At 43.6% G+C, this 21,604-nt stretch overlaps 1 protein-coding gene across 1 annotated transcript in view; it reads right to left on the bottom strand.

Moving 5' to 3' along the window:
* Positions 1-21,604, bottom strand: part of LOC144762544 (amine sulfotransferase-like) — a 698,038-nt gene that overhangs the window by 664,912 nt on the left and 11,522 nt on the right. The gene's annotated exons all lie outside the window — the stretch shown is intronic.

The raw sequence follows: 21,604 nt of genomic DNA, 5'->3' as shown, positions 1-21,604 counted from the left end.
CTGCTATGGGTCTTGTCTATTGTCTACTACTGTATCATACCATAAACCAGACATCACCAATTGAATAAGAAATTAATATTTTAAAATCTGTCACATGCTGCTGGCCACTCATCAGACTCGCAATACTGTAATAAAATACAATAAAATGTAAAACATGCACACTTCCCAAACTCTGACCGAATGGCTCACCTCAGGAATAATCACAACTCTTATGAGGGTGAACCCTGAAGTCATTAAATCAACCTAACCTCAACAACCTGGTGGTTATGGCACAGAGCAGACCGGCTTAACTTAGGGCACTGTGTAGAGTATTTATGCAGTACCAAAGCAATAATAAAGTAAAAGCACCAAGGAATAAACACCCCAAGCCAATTAGAAGAATTTAGAAAATGAAATAAACAAATTGACACCAAAATGGCAAAAATCCAATAAGAGGATCCGGGATATAAATGTTTAAAGTTTTAAGTGGAAACTACACTAAAAAGCACAAATCACTAATGATAGTCTATGGTAGCAGTAGAGTAGAACCTAGGTGCAAAGTGAGGCCGATCGCAATAGAGCCCTGGTCAAAAACAAAAGGTGAATTGGTCCTGGGGTGAATGTCTAGAAATCAAAAAGTTCAAAAAAAGTATACAAGTTCAAAAGCATAAATGGAATTTGGCACTTTCTGAGAAGAACAATCCTCCTTGAGCCATCTGTCACTGAAATTGTAGCCGCTGGTGTACAATGAAAGACCAGATACTTGAAGCAGGTTGGTCCAGCTGAAGCTATGGAGCTTTAGTTTGGAAATTTTAGCTGTACATTTTCCAAATCCCAAAGCAGAATAGGACTACTCTGTTTTTTTGGAACTGTTTGGAGCCTTAAGTGGGACAAAGCTGGAATTCAGTACAATGCCGTGGAACTGCCAGTCGGATACTACTCGCAGACGTTCCCCATGATGCTCTGGAGCGCTGGAGCAAACATTTTCAAAAGTTTCCAAACCTTTGTCTAGTGTTCAAACAACCACTGGAATGTATCTCAGACCTTCAGAGGAAGGGACTTGGAGACTCTCAGGGTGTCAATCATAGGCAAACAGCAGAGTCCAGTCCAAGTGGGCACTTTAGGAAAAAGGCTTCATGCAGCTTGTTGTGTCCCTGCAGCCAGATAGGCGGTGAGCGACCTGACTCTTGGGGTCCACTTCTTTGTCCTGGGCACAAGGGGTAACAGGACCAGTCCTTCAGGAATCATCTTAGATCACATATAGCAGGTCCAGTACTATTCTGTTCTTCTGCAGGTCCAGAAAGTGTATTGAGGACAGTCCCTTGGGATGCCACAATTATGGTTGGCGCCACATAGTGGGGGGGGGGGGGTATTTCTTCAGTACTCTCTAACCAATGGGGTTATTGTTTCTGCAGGGTAACCCTACCCACTTTCTCAGTAGTTCATGCCTGCTTTACTGCAACATACCCAAAATGCTATGTGCTAGGGCATTTTCAAGATGGTCTTCAACTACAGTAAACTTGGGATCTGAGTACTGGGGGGTGTTGGATTGTCATAGGTAAATCAGCATTGCCATCCCACAGTACAATACAGTTTTAAGCAGGCCCTGTACTCGCAACAAACCAGGAGATAGATGTCTGTAGGACAAAAGCTGGGTCCTGCAGCACCCGGACAGGGGGTACATTAGGACTGTCCTGGCATCCTGTTGTCTCCCTTTCACATGTGCCAAACTTCTACATGGACTTCAGACAGACTTGGCAGGCAGGATTTAACAATGTTGTGCCAGCAGGATGCCCGCATCACCCACCCTGAATGTTTTGCTGAACTCAGGTGAGTCTTGCCTGCCCATTCAGGTCAACCTATCAATTAAGCTGACTTATTGTATAGCTCCTGTTAAGAATTTCACACCTCTCTCAGGCCAACTACAGGTTGGAATCTCCCAAAAGCTAATGCTAATTAGACTTCTGAAAGTTCAGGCAGGTAAAGAGTAACTTCCTTAAAGATATACATATTTAATAAAAGCTGACTTTAGCATTAGATTGGATTTTTATTAATAAGGAAAATAAGTCTTCAAATGGTGTCTGTGGCTGGCACAGCATAAACGTTATAAATTAACGTATGTCATCTAGACTTTGCTTTTTCTATGTGCCAGTTACAGCGTAATCAGTGGCAATGTCGTCTTTGGCCTACTTACTGGGGGAACAAGTCATTTGTAATGACACACGTTTCACTGTTAAATATTATGCACCCTACTTTGTGGGCAGCAAAGTCTATTTAGGGGTAACTTACTGAATATTCAGAAAAATCTTTTCCTACCCATGAAAAGGGGTGATTTTGACATGCCTGTGGAGCAGGGTTCAAGTTGCTGCCATCAGGCTTAACATGGCCATGTCTTCACTGCCACTGTAATGGATGGCACAATAGGTGTGTCCGTCCACTTGTGGTATTTACCTTTCCAGGCCATGGGTATACTTCCGCACAAAATACTATGGCCTTACAGGAAAGTTAAATGTGCCAATCAGGGGTGAGCCGATTTAACCTTGTTTGAAGGGGGAGCCCAGGAATTTACTCCAGTGTTTCAGGGGTAATAGGGCACAGAGTTCTAAGTCCAGCAATAATAGGGTTCCGAAAAAGATAAGAAACCCTAGGTTGACCACACAGAAAAGGCAGACTTCCTACACCGGACTAGCAATAGGTCAGTCCTTCATAGTTAACCGGGATATAACAAGTACTGTGCTCATTGGGCTGTTCCATATCTGTGAGTGATAAACTGCAAATTGTACTTGAAGGTGCAATCATCGTTCTGGATTCTGTTCCGGGTTGTGGGATGATGAAGTTACCTTGGAAAAAGCCATGTATTCAACAGTCTTCTTAACGTTTCACATGTTGTCTGGTAATTCGTTCCAGAGCTTGTAATTAGAAAGCAGGGCCTCCTATGGATTTCCTATGGGGATGTGAAAATCGATGGTGCAAGCTTGGAGCACAATGTCCCCTTTTGTTTGTATTGTTTAATTTTAACTTGTAGGCATAGTGGTCCTTTTCTTGGTTCAGTGGACAATGTAGAGTGCCTTGCTCTTCTAACTATATGAAGCCAGTGGAGCAATTTTAAGAAATGAGACATGCATTTTACCCAGGTGAAGGCAGAGAAGGAGTCATTTTAGTATAGTTATATCTTGCCTATACTGATTATGGGTGCGTCAAGGTACGTACTTTTGGCATAGTCAAGCTTGTAGATCATGAGTGTGAGAATAGCTTGCAGTTTTTGTAGGTATATAAGGAAAGGGGAGATGTGATGCAGGATGTATTTTCATTGTGTATACGGGGCTCTTTGTGACATTGTTAAAAAGTGCTATCAAGAATAGGTTTAAATCCATGGTTACCAGTAGGCCTCAGACCTCTCTTGAAAGGGCCTCAAGTTCCTTCATCCGCATAGAGATAGGCTAGATTTTTTGCCATTGCTCGCAGGTCATGATCTTTGTCTTTGCAGTGTTGAGCTTCATGTGGTTCTCATCAATCATGTATTTATGGTAAAAAGGGAGCAAAAGCAGTTGTCATGTTTGAGTTGTAGAGGTCTTCGGGCCATCCATTTATAGAATAATTTGTGTGTGAACTGCATAGTTGTAACAGATATGGTTGAATACTTTAATCCGGTCTGGGAAGGGCATTAGGTAGATATTGAATAATAGAGGAGATATGATAGACCCTACAGGCTGCTGAAATGTTGGCTGTGAAGAGCTGACATGATAGGTGCTCAGGTAAACCACACTTTGTCTGTCTTGGACCAATATATTTTAAAGCATTTTCATGCATTCCGCAATCAAGGAGTGTTTGTAGTAGCGTATATTGGCAGACAGTGTCAAATGCAGCTGATTCGTCCAGAAGCAACAAGGTAGTTACTCCGTTCTTACCCTCTGTGAATTTAAGGTAACGCCAAATGGATCTGATGGCTCAATGTGTGCCTTTGCTGATTTAAAGCCTAGACTATTGGGCTCACATCAAAGTCATTTTCTTATGCAAAGTTGGAAGTTTGAGTACACACTGCTTTATTTTAAGTTTCAAAAGCTTTATTAAAGTATTAGTAGTTCAATAAAATAGAACCAACTGTCTTATTGCACTGTAATGAGTATGCACAGGTACACTAATGAAAAGCTTTGCTAAACCTAACAAAAGTAGATTTCAAGCAGGTACCCAATCAAGGAACACAAATTTCAGATCATTATGTGGCAGAGCATCCCTCGCAAAACTCCTGAAAACCAAGGGTCCGTTCCATAGATCAGAGCATAGACACTAGTGTTCCCAAAGAAATCAATCCCCAGAGGACAAAAGTGTTGACCAAAAACTTACTAGAAAAGGCCATATCCAGGGTCATAAAGATGTGCTAAAAAAAATAAAAAAGGGAGAAAGGATCAAATTGCCATTTCAGATACATCCAGCATCATCACCCTGACAGATGAGAAAAGGATGGGGAATCGGCCTCAATCAGAGGCCCAACAGTATCAAACCGACTCAAGGGGGGGTGGAAAGGGTGATGGTGATGGAAGGGGGAGGTAGGAATGAGGGATTAAGGGGTACGGATGGGATAAGCAATGAAGGGTCATATATCAAAGAGGGGTGGTTTAAGACAAAAAGGATCCCCATACAGTGTCAAAAAAGTTCAGCAGATCATTGAGTGTATATATCACCCGTTCATGGGCAGCCGTATCAGCCAATTCCGACAACCATTCTTCCACTGTAGGTGGCATCTTCAATTTTCAGTGTCTGTAGATGCATACTGTGGCAATTGCCAAGGAAGTGTCTAGCCACCATATTTCTGATAGTTTGTATTGTCACCCAACTTGTGTGTAGCATGTAGTACAGCTAGATCCGGGGAGGGTTGCAGAGTTAGTTCAGTGGAGTTCAGTACTTTACAGTACACTGGACCTTGGGACAGGCCCATAAAATGTGTATCAAATCTTTTTTGAGGTTGGTGCAGAGCCAACACTTGGAGAAGGTGCCAGGCCCACCCTGTGGAGCTTAAAGGGAGACTTGTCATGGAAGTTTTGTATATAATTTAATTTCAGCCTGGCTTCCCAAAGACTTTTATCTTGACCACAGAAGATCTCTTTCCAGTCTGTCTCGTTCACAGAGTCAGCAAATTGTGGCTGCCATCTACGATAGGCCGACCTAATTGTAGGCTGTGAATTTATATGATCAATGAGGGTACCATACAAGTCGGAAATTAGATTTTTATGCGCACCCCATGTATGCAGGTACCAATAAAGCATGGAATCCCCCACCGATCTAAAGTCATTCCCCAGCCTCTGAGGGAGCAGCGCCTTCAATTGCCTTTACCAAAGGAATTGCGTCAGTACCAGATTACATTCTCGTTGAAGGTCATCAAAGGATCTGAAGCTGGTTCTCTGCAACAGGTGACCCAAAGTCAACATTTCTTTGTCAATCCCTGATGCCCAGAAAAGTGGCTTCCCAATGCATGTAAAAGCTTTGATATTGCATATAGGCACGGAAGAGTACAGAAAGTCTTTTTGATTCAAACGTTTATGTGTGGAGTTCCAGATCTGACATGTATCCTGGAGGATCGGGTGTTTGAATATTTTCCTTAAGAATAGGCTATTTGATAGAGGTTTGTGGTTTCACTGGATTTGATGGGTCAAGGTTCTTATTTTTGAGTCGGGATCTAATGTAGAGGTTTTCAGCTCTGTGGGAATGAACTTCAGGGACTTGTTGAGCAAGCTTCTAGCTATCTGCCCTGCCCAAGATTTTTGGAGTTGCCAGTCTGAAGGTGATGCTGATGGTCAACGTGAAATGATAACATTGAATATATCTTTTTCTGAGAGGGTATTGAAAGTATGTATGTAGTATGAGTTCAGAATGCTTTTGTCTGTTTCTATGGTCCTTGAGTTACACTTTTGGTGGTGTTGTTTGTGTTCTCCTTAAGATAATGTTCTTTATTTACATTATGTTAGATCAAATCTATAGAAATATTGTCACAGACATCTACTGACAGTGGTGTTTATGTGATCTGGTGCTCTGGTGTGCAGAATTTAGCAAAACTCTTGTGGAATTCCATAGAAAGACACTCGGTTTCTGTTATGTGACTGGAATAGTGCTGCTGTCTTTGTAGGTCATGATGGCTTTACTCAGATTCTGTTCTAGAGGCATAGTGTGATTTTTTTCTTTTATATCACTTAATTGTTTCCCCTTGCAATGTAGTATTTGGAGTTGTGTTTACATTTTTTAATGTTGTCTTTAATTTACATGGTGTTCTTTCTGTGGACCCTGAGGATCCTGGATGTGGTTTTTATTTGTGACAGTTTGTTCAATGCAGTGGACATCCAGTTGTAGAAGGTATGTTTCTCTTAAAGTCAAATATTTATTGTGGCTCTTTGAAGCCGAGAATTGAGTTAATAGAGGTCAATCTTTTTTCCATTTTCTGTATGAATTTTGGTGTATTTGAAGTGTTGTTGTTGGGTGTTTTGATACTGACATTGATGATAGTTTGGTCACCCCAGCTTTTTTGGGAGTTGTTTACCACTGTGGCCAATCTAAAGGGACACATAAAATATCTATACACAAGGATTCCATATATTAAGAGAAAGGAATAAGTGATAGTTTTAGTGGCTGCCTTTCTTTGCCTGGGCTCTTTTTTCCATTGCCTACTTGTTTGTCCCTGTGACGATCACTCAGCACAAAGCATGGTTCACTTTATGTTTTTTTGTAAATCTTATTCATTACTGAGAAAGCGCTATTTGCTGCCCTTTTAAAAAGAAGTAAACATTTGATACTGTAAGGCAGCTTTTAATTATTTGCAAACTCTTCCTTCTGTGAAAATGTGTTATTTAACAGCCACTTTTATTCAATGCATGATAAAGCAGAGTGCAATGCTGATTATGCAGCACTTGGTGTATTTTCTTTTATATGTTTGTGACTCTGTGGGCATCTTATATCTTATGATTATTTGTTTTTAAAGGTCTTTTAATGTTTTTTAACTGTAATCTACCGGCTGTATGACTTTATTGTGGTCTGTATTCATTCATATGGATTTGTTTTTCTACTTTAATTGTCTAGAAAAACCAAATAAAGTTGCTTATGAGGTCTGCATGGGGTGACATTTTACCAAAAATAAATCACAGTTGTCCATGGTGATGTTTTTGATGTGTGTTATTGTTCATGTTTTTTATGGATGCCGACTAGGTTTTCTGGAACCTTAGCCCAAGGAACTAGTGGAAGCCGGAGTCCTAAACCCTAACCAATAGATGCCCTTGCACTAGAAACCAATGGGAGTCCTAGCCCTGATGTTTTATTAAACAAAACTAGTCACTTTTCTCACAGTGTTTTTTTTTTAAATACTGATTAATGAATGAAAGCAGAATGAACAGCCACATATCATAGAAACTTTCCGATAATTTTTAGACATGTGACTTATGTTTAAAAAATTAACTAATTCCAATCAAATGAAAAGTTTGTTCTCGCTATATGCAAGTTGCACCAAATCAAGCTTCACTTATTTCTGGCCAGCCCCTATTTTAAAATAAACAATATTTCCATTCAAATAGACTTCACTCCAGATCATTCCAATCTCACCTGGATTTATATTTTTAATTCCTGTCAGAAATGTAGCTGATACTCTGTGGAAAGATTCATCCATCTAGCCAATCACAAGTAGTAAGAAACAAAACATATATTCACTGCTACCAAACTTTATTTATTTTCATTACGTTTTCAAACATGCACACACATTTGCAGATGTTCATACATATACATACAAATATGCACACACAAACACACACATACAAAACTGACCTCACTTGTTTACTTCATTTATCTTCATCTTACACTTACCTTACCCAATCAAAATCATTTAATCCCTTCCCTGCTAGCCCCCCCCCCCCCTGTGCTAAGCCTTTTGTTGGCTATTTGGGGTAGTTTGCGCTTAGGCCCCTGTAACTTTTGACCACATAAGGTATCCACGCCAAATTTGCGTCCTTTTCTTCCAACATCATGGGGACTCTAAAGGTACCCAGAATTTGTGGATTACCCTGGAGGGGACCCAGAAATGAGCCAAAATACAGCTACATTTTGTTTTTGGGGGAAAAATTAAAAAAAATGCTGCAAATGAAAGCGTTTGTTTTTCTCTCTGCAAATGGTATCAAAAAAGGGTTTGTGGCGCTTAAATCACCATTTTCCCAGCTTTCAGGGAATGACAGACTTTTGTCTGAACACTGAAATTTTTTACACTGTTTTGGCATTTTTCTGAGACATATCCTATTTTTGTTATTTTTTGTGCTTTCAACCTCTTTCCAGTTAATGGTAGAAATGGCTATGAAAGCAATAATGGACCTTGGAAAGCCATACATTTTAGAAATGTAGACACAATTCTGAATTAATAAAGGGGTCATTTGTGTAGATCCTTCAAGTTTTCTTTATAGAATCTAACAGTTAAATATAGGAAAAATTGAAAATTAGTTTTCACCTGTAACTTCATCTAATTATGACTGATGTTTGAAAGCAATATACCGTTACATCCGCTGGACCTTTCTGGTTGTGGGGATATATAGGACTTGTAGGTTCACAAAGAACCATACGAACCCAGAGCCAAAAACTGAGCAGCGACTTTCAATGCTTTTTTATTATGTACCGGGTATATAGTAATTATTCTGGGGAAAAAAGTATAGTTGGAAAAATTGGTATAAAAGACACCTATGTATTTCTGAAATGGGAACCAAATATAGAGTTTAGAAACAGTAGATATTTGCACATTTCCGAAATTGAGAATACCCATACTAGCATGAGAATTATTGCTCATTTTTCAAAATGACTTATTTTTGACACATTGTGTTTCATTTGGAAGGCAGAAATGCATCGAAAGTCAATAGATACTAACAGTTGCTCTACAAATTTGTGTTACCCTAAGTCTCCCGATAAAAATGGTACCTCACTTGTGTGGGTAGGCCTAGTCGCAACAACAGGAAACGGCTCAAAACGCAACGTGAACACACCACATTTTCACAATGAAAAATTACCCTTTTTTTGCACCCTAGCTCTGCCGGCACCTAGGGAAACCTAGTAAACCTATACATATTTTAAAACTAGACACCCAGGGGAATCGAGAATGGTGTGACTAGACTGGCTCTCACCAGGTTATGTTACCCAGAATCCCTTGCAAACCTAAACAATTGTCAAAAAACCAAAACAAATTTTCCTCACATTTCTGTGGTGGAAAGTTCTGGAATCTGCATCGATCCACAAATTACCACCCACCCCGCGCTTCCCAAAGTCTTCTGGGAAAAATGGTATCTCACTTGTGTGGGTAGGCCTAGTGCCCGCGACAGGAAACAGCAAAAAACGCAACGTAGACACACCACAATTTCACAGTGAAAAACAACCCTTTTTTTGCAAAGTGCCTAGCAGGGGTTTTTTAACCCTAGCTCTGCCGGCACCTAAGGAAACCTAGCAAACCTATACATTTTTGAAAATTAAACACGTAGGGAAATCCAGGATGGGGTGACTAGACTGGCTTTCACCAAGTTCTGTTACCCAGAATCCCCTGCAAACCTAAAACATTGACAAAAAAACTAATTTTCCTCAAATTTCTGTGGTGGAAAGTTCTGAAATCTGCGTCGATCCACAAAATTCCACCCACCCCGTGTTCCCCAAAGTTTATCGAGAAAAATGGTACCTCACTTGTGTGGGTAGGTCTAGTTCCCGTGACAGGAAATGGCGCAAACTGCAACTTGGACACACCACATTTTCACAGTGAAAAATGACCCTTTTTTGCATAGTGCCTAGCTGTAGTTTTTGAACCCTAGCTCTGCCGGTACCTAGGGAAACCTAGCAAACCTATACATTTTTGGAAAGAAGACACCCAGGGGAATCCAGGATTGGGTGACTTAACTGGTTCTCACCAGGGTCTGTTACCCAGAATCCCTTGCAAACCTAAAAAATTAACAAAAAAACACATTTTCCTCACATATCTGTGGTGGAAAGTTCTGGAATCTGCGTGGATCCACAAATTACCACCCACCCCGCGCTTCCCAAAGTCTTCTGAGAAAAATTGTACCTCACTTGTGTGGGTATGCCTAGAGCCCGCGACAGGAAACAGCACAAAATGCAATGTAGACACACCACAATTTCACAGTGAAAAACAACCCTTTCTTGCAAAGTGCCTAGCTGTGGTTTTTTAACCCTAGCTCTGCCGGCACCTAGGGAAACCTAGCAAACCTATACATTTCAGGGAAATCCAGGATGGGGTAACTAGACTGGTTTTCACCAGGTTCTGTTACCCAGAATCCTTTGCAAACCTAAAACATTGACAAAAAAACAAATTTTCCTCACATTTCTGTGGTGGAAAGTTCTGGAATCTGGGTGGATCCACAAAATTCCACCTACCCTGCCTTTCCCAAAGTCTTCTGAGAAAAATGGTACCTCACTTGTGTGGGTAGGCCTAGTGCCCGTGACAGGAAATGGCACAAAACGCAACATTGACACACCACATTTTCACAGTGAAAAATGACCCTTTTTTTGCAAAGTGCCTAGCTGTAGTTTTTTAACCCTTGCTCTGCCGGCACTAGGGAAACCTAGCAAACCTATACATTTTAAAAACTAGACACACGGGGGAATCCAGGATGGGGTAACTAGACTGGCTCTCACCAAGTACTGTTACCCAGAATCCCTTGTAAACCTAAATAAAAAAAAAAAAACACATTTTCATCACATTTCTGTGATGGCAAGTTCTGGAATCTGCGTGGATTCACAAAATTCCACCCACCCTGCTTTTCCCAACGTCTTCCAAGAAAAATGGTACCTCACTTGTGTGGGTAGGTCTCGTGCCCGTGACAGGAAATGGCGCAAACTGCAACGTGTACACACCACAATTTCACAGTGAAAAACAACCCTTTTTTTGCAAAGTGCCTAGCTGTGGTTTTTTTAACCCTAGCTCTGCCGGCACCTAGGGAAACCTGTCAAACCTATACATTTTTGAAAACTAAACACCCAGGGAAATCCAGGATGGGGTGACTAGACTGGCTTTCACCAGGTTCTGTTACCCAGAATCTCTTGCAAACCTAAAACATTGACAAAAAAACACATTTTCCTCACATTTCTGTGGTGGAAAATTCTGGAATCTGGGTGGATCCACTAAATTCTACCTACCCTGCGTTTCCCAAAGTCTTCTGAGAAAAATGGTACCTCACTTGCGTGGGTAGGCCTAGTGCCCGTGACAGGAAATGGCACAAAACGCAACGTGGACACACTACAATTTAGGTTTTGGGCCCGGGCCTGTTGTGGGTCCTTGAACCCCCCCATGCGAGTGAGGTACCATTTTTATCGGGAGACCTGGGGGAATGCTGGGTTGTAGGAAATTTGTGGATCCACGTAGATTCCAGAACTTTCCCACACAGAAATTTGAGAAAAAAGTGAATCTTTCAGCGAAATGTGAGGTTTACAGGGCATTCTGGGTAGGAAAATGTTGGGGGAACCACTCAAGCCATACCTTGCTCGAATCCCCTGGGTGTCTAGTTTTCAGAAATGTTGTGGGTTTGTTAGTTTTCCAAGATGGCCACCGAGCCTGGGCCAAAAACCCAGGTCACCCACCTTGCAAAACCAGGTTGTTTTGTGATAGGTAATTTTGATGTCTCTTCAATACGTTTTGGGCCCGTGCCTTCCGCGGGTACTTGACCCACCCACGCGAGTGAGGTATAATTTTTATCGAGAGACCTGGGGGAATGCTGGGTGTTAGGAAATTTGTGGATCCGCATAGATACCAGAACTTTCCCACACAGAAATTTGAGGAAAAAGTGAAATTTTCAGCGAAATGTGAGGTTTGCAGGGCATTCTGGGTAAGAAAACGTTGGGGGACCCACGCAAGCCATACCTCGCTGGATTCCCTGGGTGTCTAGTTTTTGGAAATGTGTGGGTTTGGTTATTTTCCAAGATGGCCAACGAGCCCGGGGCCAAAAACCCAGGTCACCCCCACTTGCAAAACCAGGTTCTTTTGTGATAGGTCATTTTGATGTCTCCTCAATACGTTTTGGGCCCTTACCTGTTGCGGATACTTGACCCAGCCACGCGAGTGAGCTACCATTTTTATCGGGAGACCTGGGGGAATGCTGGGTGGGTCCACGTAGATTCCATAACTTTCCCACACAGAAATTTGAGAAAAAAGAGATTTTTTTCAACTAAACTTGAGGTTTGCAGGGGATTCTGGGTAGGAAAATGTTGAGGAACCCACGCAAGCTACACCTCGCGGGACCCCCCCAGGTGTCTAGTGTTCAGAAATGTGTGGGTTTGGTAATTTTCCAAGATGGCCACCGAGCCCGGGACCAAAAACCCAGGTCACCCCCTTGCAAAACCAGGTTGTTTTGTGGGAGGTAATTTTGATGTCTCCTCAATACGTTTTGGGCCCTTGCCTGTCACGGCTACATGGCCCACCCACGAGTGAGGTATAATAATTATTCAGAGACCCGGGGAAACGCTGGGTGGTAGGAAATTTGTGGATCCACGTAGAGTCCAGAACTTTCCCACACAGAAATTTGAGAAAAAAGTGTTTTTTTCAACTAAATTTGAGGTATTCAGGGATTCTGGGTAGGAAAACGTTGGGGTGTCCATGCAAGACATACATCCCTGGACTCCCCTGGGTCTCTTGTTTTCAGAAATGTGTGGGTTTGGTAGGTTTCTCTAGATGACTGCCGAGCCCTGGGCCACAAACTCATGGGACCCCCCCTTCCAAAACCAGGTCATTTTCAGATACATATGGGGCATCTGAGTTTTTGGTCCCGATTCAGCAGCCATCTAGGACTTACATTTCTCTGGGGGGCGGGCATTGCCATGCCCTTTTTGGGCAGCCCCCACCCCAACGTCAATAAAAAAAATAATCCTTGGTTTCTAGTGGGCTTTGGGTCCCCCCGGGGGACAGATTGGGGGCTATTGCCCCATCTGTCCCCCAGGGGGGGCCGAAAGACTGACATTTCTTTGGGGGGTGGAGGCATTGCCATGCCCTTTTTGGGAAGCCCCCACTCCAACGTCAATAAAAAGAAAATCCATGGTGCCCGATTCACAGAACTAACTTAAGACAAAATCCTAAACTTACTACCATTTTGGTATTCACAGAAGGCACTTACTCATTTTGGTATTCACAGAAGGCACTTACTCATTTCGGTATTCACAGAAGTTAGGAGTCCTAACTTTAGGACTCTTAAATGCCTTCTGTGAATACCGAAAGTCTTAAAGTTAGGATTTTTCTCAATTTAGTAGTAGTAAAGTTAAGACTCATAACTTTAGGACTCCTAAATGGCTTCTGTGAATACCGAAAGTCTTAAAATTAGGATTTTTCCTAATTTAGTAGTAGTAAAGTTAGGACTCCTAACTTTTGGACTCCTAAATACCTTCTGTGAATACCGAAAGACTTAAAATTGGGGGTTTTCTCAGTTTAGTAGTAGTAAAGTTAGGACTCTTTACTTTAGAACTCCTAAATGCCTGCCGTGAATAACGAAAGTCTTAAAATTAGGATTTTTCTCAATTTAGTAGTAGTAAAGTTAGGACTTCTAACTTTCGGACTCCTAAATGCCTTCTGTGAATACCAAAAGTCTTAAAATTAGGATTTTTCTTAACTTTACTACTACTAAACTGAGAAAAATCCTAATTTTAAGACTTTCGGTATTCACAGAAGGCATTTAGGAGTCCTAAAGTTAGGAGTCCTAACTTTACTACAACTAAATTGAGAAAAATCCTAATTTTAAGACTTTCGGTAGTCACAGAAGGCATTTAGGAGTCCTAAAGTTAGGAGTCCTAACTTTACTACTACTAAATTGAGACAAATCCTCATTTTAAGACTTTCAGTATTCACAGAAGACATTTTAGGAGTCCTAAAGTTAGGAGTCCTAACTTTACTACTCCTAAACTGAGAAAAATCTTAACTTTAGGACTTTCGGTATTCACAGAAGGCATTTAGGAGTCCTAAAGTTAGGACTCTTAACTTCTGTGAATACCGAAATGAGTAAGTGTCTTCTGTGAATACCAAAATGAGTAAGTGCCTTCTGTGAATACGAAAATGGTAGTAAGTTTAGGATTTTGTCTTAAGTTAGTTCGGTGAATCGGGCCCATTGTTCCTAGTGAGCTTTCTGCCACCCAGGGGACAGATTAGGCGCTACTACCCCCATCTGCCCCTGAGGGGGGCAGAAAGACTGACATTTTCTTTGAGGGGATGGGGGCATTGCCATACCCTTTTTGGGCACCCCCCCACCCCAAAGCCAATAAAACAAATCCCTGGTTCCTAGTGGGCTTTCTGACCCCCGGGGGGAAATTGGGCGCTACGGCCCCCATCTGCCCCCCGGGGGGACAGAAAGACTTACATTTCTCTGGGGGGGTGTGGGCATTGCCATGCCCTTTTTGCGCAGCGTCCACCCCAATGTCAATAAAATAAATAATCCCTAGTGTCTAGTGGGCTTTCCGTCCCCCCGGCATGGGCAGAAAGTCTGTAGCCACCAAGCGAATATAGGGGGGCAAAGGCCTATCCCCCTTCCTGGCGCTAGTGAGTGGATCCCTGCTTTGGGACCGCCCTCCTGGGGTGAAACCCAAGCAGGGATCCACTGGGGAAGGGTACCATTGGAACGGGGAGATTCTCCCCTTTCCAACGAAATCTCTCCCATCTTTGTCCGTGCTCGGGGGCTGAGATAGCCCCACAAGCACAGAAACTGAGAAACTGAAATTGTTTCAGTTTCGAATTCATTGCAATGACGATAGCGTGCCATGCGTGAGATCGTCATTGCAATGAAATACCAAATAATGCCTGGGGAGGTTGGGGAAGCTCTTCCCCACCTCCCCAGGCAAAAAAGGGAAAACCCTCTGCTGTCTGCACCAGAGGGATTTCCTGAGCATGTGCTCATGATGGAATGGTTCCATCATGAGCACACTAGAACTTGTGCTCATGACGGACCCATTCCGTCATGAACACTGAAGGGGTTAAGTACAAGAACAGAGTCTACCATTATCCGTTATTCCTTTAATTCAAACTCCACACAGCCACTTTAAAGTATTACATCATAAGGAAAACTATCCAGTAGCAGAATACTGCTAATCCATAATAGGCAGACACACAGTACAAACCTTTTCCAGTGTGCTTATCATAGGTGTAAACTATTTTATTATTCGTCCTTACCTTGTGTTTGTTATCCTTATAGTTTTCAATTTATGGAAACCTTGTAATCCCCTTCATACAGTGACCACTTTCCGGTCATTTATTTCCCCCTTTTCTCTGCCACGCTGTACGTGTCCCTGGGCGCTCAACATCTTTGAATCTCTGCAAAGGTGCCGGTGGACCAGTGTCTTCCAACGCGTTGTTACATGAAGACTATCAGCAGCACAGGGCATTGGCTGCGCCGGCTCGGTGTGCAGGCTGCACTCGGGGCTCTGGCTGTGCTGGCCCTACGCATTCCTCCATTTCTGTCTGCATTGCTTATGAGGCTCGGGACCGCAGGGATTCAGATCTGCTGGTGCTCGTCTCCACTTTAGGCCGCATTTCTCTCGATGCTGAAAAGGGGCTTGACGCTTCGAGAGAATCCGGTTACAGGAATTTAATGGGCAATGGCCCATCGTGGCCCAAAGATTTACGTGATTCCATCATTGCTGATTGTTTGCACAGCTGATTACTTGAGGCACCATAACGTATCAAGGAATATTGACAGTTGCAAACTCTCTAGGGATCAGCTAGCCTTCTAACTCATGTTAGGATCATTCCTGATTTAATTTGAAATGTTTCACATTTTGGTATGACTTTAACCTTTGCAGAATATTTTACTGGGCTTTATTAATATTTATATAGATTAGTGTGTATTTGGATAGAAGAATTCCTTTACCTCAAGACACCTCTCATAATATTCTCCTGTTAACATGTTTGTCCAGGACCCTTTCAAATTTTAATGAGGATACAATTAAAAAGATTATTCAAGATAAAACTGCACACTTCCGTGCTCAAAATCTTACACCAGGTTGTGGCCAATAAGAGGCCCTTCGTTTCCGATGATGAAATCGAGCTAGATTCTGAAGCAGGTGGAGACTCTGATGGTGGTAAGAAAGATGGGGAAATGTCAAGAGAGATTGAAAACATTGAGGGTCACTCTTCCATGTGCTTTACAGGAGGTTCAAGCACCTCGAAACAGGTTAGAGGTCTAAGCACCTCAAACTAAAATGGAGGTCTAAGCTCCTCAAAAAATTCAGGAGAGCAAAGCATCTCAAAGATATTGGGTGCCCTATGTGGAAAACATTTGAAGGGTGCCCAATTTGCCACATCTGTCTTTGGTGCTCCACAGAAGGCGTAGGACAGTCATGGAAGAAGTTGGGTCACAGAATGAGTAAGCCCTTGATGAATATACAGATTTAATCTAGATCAGGGTGACCTGGATGTTGATGGCCTCTTTACAGATGAGGAAGCCCCTTCCGAAGCTTGAGGGACTAGTTTCAGATCCTTTGGGTCAAGAGATGTTCTCCACTAATAATATTAGGCATCCCAGGAGTGCTGAATGGTGGCCCCAAGATCATGTGGGCAATTTCATTAATAAATAGATCAGGAATCACCTTGAAAAAGAGGCATGCAATGTCCTGCGAGAGGAGTGCTCAAGACCTGTGATTCAAGAGAAGGTCTGTCTGACTCCCAATCTAGACCCAGAGTTGATTACCTTTTTCTGCAAACTAGGTAGATATCCTAGAAAATGGATGGAGGGATCCCTTCAGGTCTGCCAGGATTGCCTTCTTAATGTCTTAGAACACCTCACAACGATATTGGAAATGGCAGAGGAGTCCCATGTCAACGAGACCGCAGTGGATGTTATTTTTCTCAGGTGTTGAAGTGAGAGGGCCTAAATCCTTTTAGCTAACGCCAACGCTAGTATAACGCCAAATGACAAAGGCTTATTTTAACAAAATTAAATCCTAAAATGGGTGACCTCGCGGTTAAAGAACCTTCTGAGATCCCCAAGGGCCTTCTTTTTGGGGGAGCGATACAAAAGGGGATGATGAACGGAGCGTTTGAGCAAATCAAACACTCACCCCCAGTCAACTGATCTGGGTTTAATCCATCACCATTCTTTAGCTCACTCGGCCACCCCAGTTCAGACATGGCTATATGCAAATCAGTCTGACCCTGTGCCTCATGGGAACAGTCCAGCCCGAACTGCCAAGCCATGTCTTCCCTGGACCGGAAACAAGTATCCTGGGACCGGTTTCGGATTCATAATCCTCATCAGCCAGGCTATCTTGAATCCAGTGGCCAAGTGAGCAAGGGACTCACGTCTGAGCATACCCTGCCACACTTAGGGGGAACAAAGCGATACAAAAGGGGATGATGGACGGAGCGTTTGAGCAAATCAAACACTCACCCCCTGTCAACTGATCTGGGTTTAATCCATCACCATTCTTTAGCTCACTCGGCCACCCCAGTTCAGACATGGCTATATGCAAATCAGTCTGACCCTGTTCCTCATGGGAACAGTCCAGCCCTAACTGCCAAGCCATGTCTTCCCTGGACCGGAAACAAGCATCCTGGGACCGGTTTCGGATTCATAATCCTCATCAGCCAGGCTATCTTGAATCCAGTGGCCAAGTGAGCAAGGGACTCACGTCTGAGCATACCCTGCCACACTTAGGGCGAACAAAGCGATACAAAAGGGGATGATGGACGGAGCGTTTGAGCAAATCAAACACTCACCCCCAGTCAACTGATATGGGTTTAATCCATCACCATTCTTTAGCTCTCTCGGCCACCCCAGTTCAGACATGGCTATATGCAAATCAGTCTGACCCTGTGCCTCATGGGAACAGTCCAGCCCGAACTGCCAAGCCATGTCTTCCCTGGACCGGAAACAAGCATCCTGGGACCGGTTTCGGATTCATAATCCTCATCAGCCAGGCTATCTTGAATCCAGTGGCCAAGTGAGCAAGGGACTCACGTCTGAGCATACCCTGCCACACTTAGGGTGAACAAAGCGATACAAAAGGGGATGATGGACGGAGCGTTTGAGCAAATCAAACACTCACCCCCAGTCAACTGATCTGGGTTTAATCCATCACTATTCTTTAGCGCACTCGGCCACCCCAGTTCAGACATGGCTATATGCAAATCAGTCTGACCCTGTGCCTCATGGGAACAGTCCAGCCCGAACTGCCAGGCCATGTCATCCCTGGACCGGAAACAAGCATCCTGGGACCGGTTTCGGATTCATAATCCTCATCAGCCAGGCTATCTTCAATCCAGTGGCCAAGTGAGCAAGGGACTCACGTCTGAGCATACCCTGCCACACTTAGGGCGAACAAAGCGATACAAAAAGGGATGATGGACGGAGCGTTTGAGCAAATCAAACACTCACCCCCAGTCAACTGATCTGGGTTTAATCCATCACCATTCTTTAGCTCACTCGGCCACCCCAGTTCAGACATGGCTATATGCAAATCAGTCTGACCCTGTGCCTCATGGGAACAGTCCAGCCCGAACTGCCAAGCCATGTCTTCCCTGCCAGAAAACAAGCATCCTGGGACCGGTTTCGGATTCATAATCCTCATCAGCCAGGCTATCTTGAATCCAGTGGCCAAGTGAGCAAGGGACTCACGTCTGAGCATACCCTGACACACTTAGGGCGAACAAAGCGATACAAAAGGGGATGATGGACCGAGCGTTTGAGCAAATCAAACACTCAGCCCAGTCAACTGATCTGGGTTTAATCCATCGCCATTCTTTAGCTAACTCGGCCACCCCAGTTCAGACATGGCTATATGCAAATCAGTCTGACCCTGTGCCTCATGGGAACAGTCCAGCCCGAATTGCAAAGCCATTTCTTCCCTGGACCGGAAACAAGCATCCTGGGACCGGTTTCGGATTCATAATCCTCATCAGCCAGGCTATCTTGAATCCAGTGGCCAAGTGAGCAAGGGACTCACGTCTGAGCATACCCTGCCACACTTAGGGCGAACAAAGCGATACAAAAGGGGATGATGGACGAAGCGTTTGAGCAAATCAAACACTCACCCCCAGTCAACTGATCTGGGTTTAATCCATCACTATTCTTTAGCTCACTCGGCCACCCCCGGGCTGAAGACGGCTGGAATGCCAGAAACCGGTCCTCGGAAGCTTGTTTCCGGTCCAGGGAAGACATGGCTTGGCAGTTCGGGCTGGACTGTTCCCATGAGGCACAGGGTCAGACTGATTTGCATATAGCCATGTCTGAACTGGGGTGGCAGAGTGGGCTAAAGAACGGTGATGGATTAAACCCAGATCTTTTGACTGGGTGTGAGTGTTTGATTGATTCAGATGATCCGTCCATCACCACCCCCTTTTGTACCGCTTTTTGGCCGCCATAAGTGTGGCAGGGTATGCTCAGACGTGAGTCTCTTGCTCACTTTGCCACTGGATTCAAGCAAGCCGGGCTGAAGACGGCTGGAATGCCAGAAACCGGTCCTCGGAAGCTTGTCTCCGGTCCAGGGAAGACATGGCTTGGCAGTTCGGGCTAGACTGTTCCCATGAGGCACAGGGTCAGACTGATTTGCACATAGCCATGTCTGAACTGGGGTGGCAGAGTGGGCTAAAGAACGGTGATGGATTAAACCCAGATCTTTTGACTGGGTGTGAGTGTTTGATTGATTCAGATGCTCCGTCCATCACCACCCCCTTTTGTACCGTTCTTTTGGGGGGAGGCATGATTACGTCTTTAGGGAAATATGTTGCTTCTTTTATGGCCCTAGACAAAGCCCAAACTAGTATGAGAAAAGTCTTCAACCAAGGTGTTTTTGGACAGGTCAGAAGAAGGCGTCATTTTGCTGGCCGAGCTTCTTATAGGCCCTATTACAGACAAAGTGGCTCTGGTAGGGGTTATCAGCCGGGAATGTCACCACCTTTCTATCCCCTGCGTAGATGAGGTTTTCATGCAAGAGGATTCTGGGCCTGTGGATAGTGTGCAAGCAACTTTCAGAGTGAGTACAAACATTCCTCCTTTTACCAGAACAATGTGGGGCATCACTCCAGGTTCTTTTCCCATGCCTTGGAGTCAATTACTCTGGATCCTTGGGTTTTGGAAACCGTTCATGGGTTCAGAATAGACTTCCTGGAGCTGCCACATCAGGCTTAGTCCCCGAGAGAACTAGATCTATCTTTAGACCAACAGAAGGTGGTGGAAGAAGATGTAACCTCCTTGTTAAAAAAGGGGGTTAAAATAGTGGTTTGATTGCATCACATGGTTTTTGTAAGTACTCGCTTTCTGGTAGAAAAGAAAGACAAAGGTTGGAGACTGGTAATAAACCTCAGAGATTTTAACAGGTTTTTTGTATACAGTCATTTCAAGATGGAGGGTATCCATCTTTTGAAGGATATACTGTTGGAAAGGGACTGGATGGTGAAATTGGGCTTCAAAAATGCCTACTTCACCATCCCCGTGGCCAACGAGTGCTAATATTTCCTCCAGTTTTCAACTCCAGGCACTTCCCTTTAGACTCTCTTCGGCACTTGGTGTTTTACCAAAGTAATGAGAGCGGTTGTGTGTTTTCACAGAGAGAGGGGAGTACATCTCATTGTCTATCTGGACAATATCCTCTTAATATTTCAATCATAGATTCTAAAGAGTTTTGATATGGTTTTATATCTCCTGCAGAGTTTGGCCTTCATTATAAACAGGGAAAAATCTGTTTTGATTACCTCAAGATCTCTAGAGTTCCTGGGCTTCACTATAGACACATTAAAGGCTGTGATGCTCTTACCACTGAAGAAGATTTCCAAAATTTGCAAGGAAATTCGATTCACCCTAAGGCAAGGCTCCTTAACCTTGAGAAAGGGCCTTTTACACTATTGTGTTTTACAGAGAATAAAAGCGAGAGTGCTGAGAGAAGATTTGTGGAATGGGGTCAGGGTTTTCCTGGATCAGGAGGCCAGATTGGAGTTGGGTTGGTGGCTGGACAGCCTGGATGCCTGGAGCAGATGAGCAATCTTTGGGCCCTCTCCAGATTACATTCTTGAATCAGATGCAAGTGTACTTGGCTGGGGTGCTCATCTGGGAAGCCAAAATACAGGGGGACTGTGGTCCCACATGGTGAGATACTATCATATAAACATTCTGGAGTTAATCACAGGGCTTTACGCTTTGATGAGTTTCAAGCATTCTTTGCAGGGCAGAACTGTCCTGCTGAAGATGGACAGTGTTTCGGCTGTGGCCTAAATAAATCGTTTGGGGGTATGAAATCTTTAGACATATCAGAGGTGGCCATGAGGTATTGGATATTCTGTCTGGAGCACAAGATCAACCTCAGGGTGGAATACCTTACCGGAGAAACCAATATATCGGGCAATTGGAATTCCAGATTTTTAAGGGAGTACAGCAGTTGGAAGCTGAAAGAATCCCTCTTCAAAAATCTATGCCACCTATGTGGTGCACCGAGATTAGATTTGTTTGTGAGCTGGCTCACCTTTCATCTGAAGAGATATTTCATCTGGAAGCCAGACGGGGTGCTCTGGCGGTGAACGCCTACCTGCAACCCTGGAAAGGAGCTCACACTTATGCCTTCCCTCCCTTTGCATTGATTCAGAGGGTCATTCAGAAAGTGAGCAAGGAGGTATGGGGCCAGATGCATCAAGCTAAAAACCGGTCGCAAAGGGGCA

The sequence above is a fragment of the Lissotriton helveticus genome, chromosome 6, assembly GCF_964261635.1.
Source record: "Lissotriton helveticus chromosome 6, aLisHel1.1, whole genome shotgun sequence".
In the NCBI taxonomy this organism is placed as follows: domain Eukaryota; kingdom Metazoa; phylum Chordata; class Amphibia; order Caudata; family Salamandridae; genus Lissotriton; species Lissotriton helveticus.
This window is presented reverse-complemented; position numbering and strand designations above follow the sequence as displayed.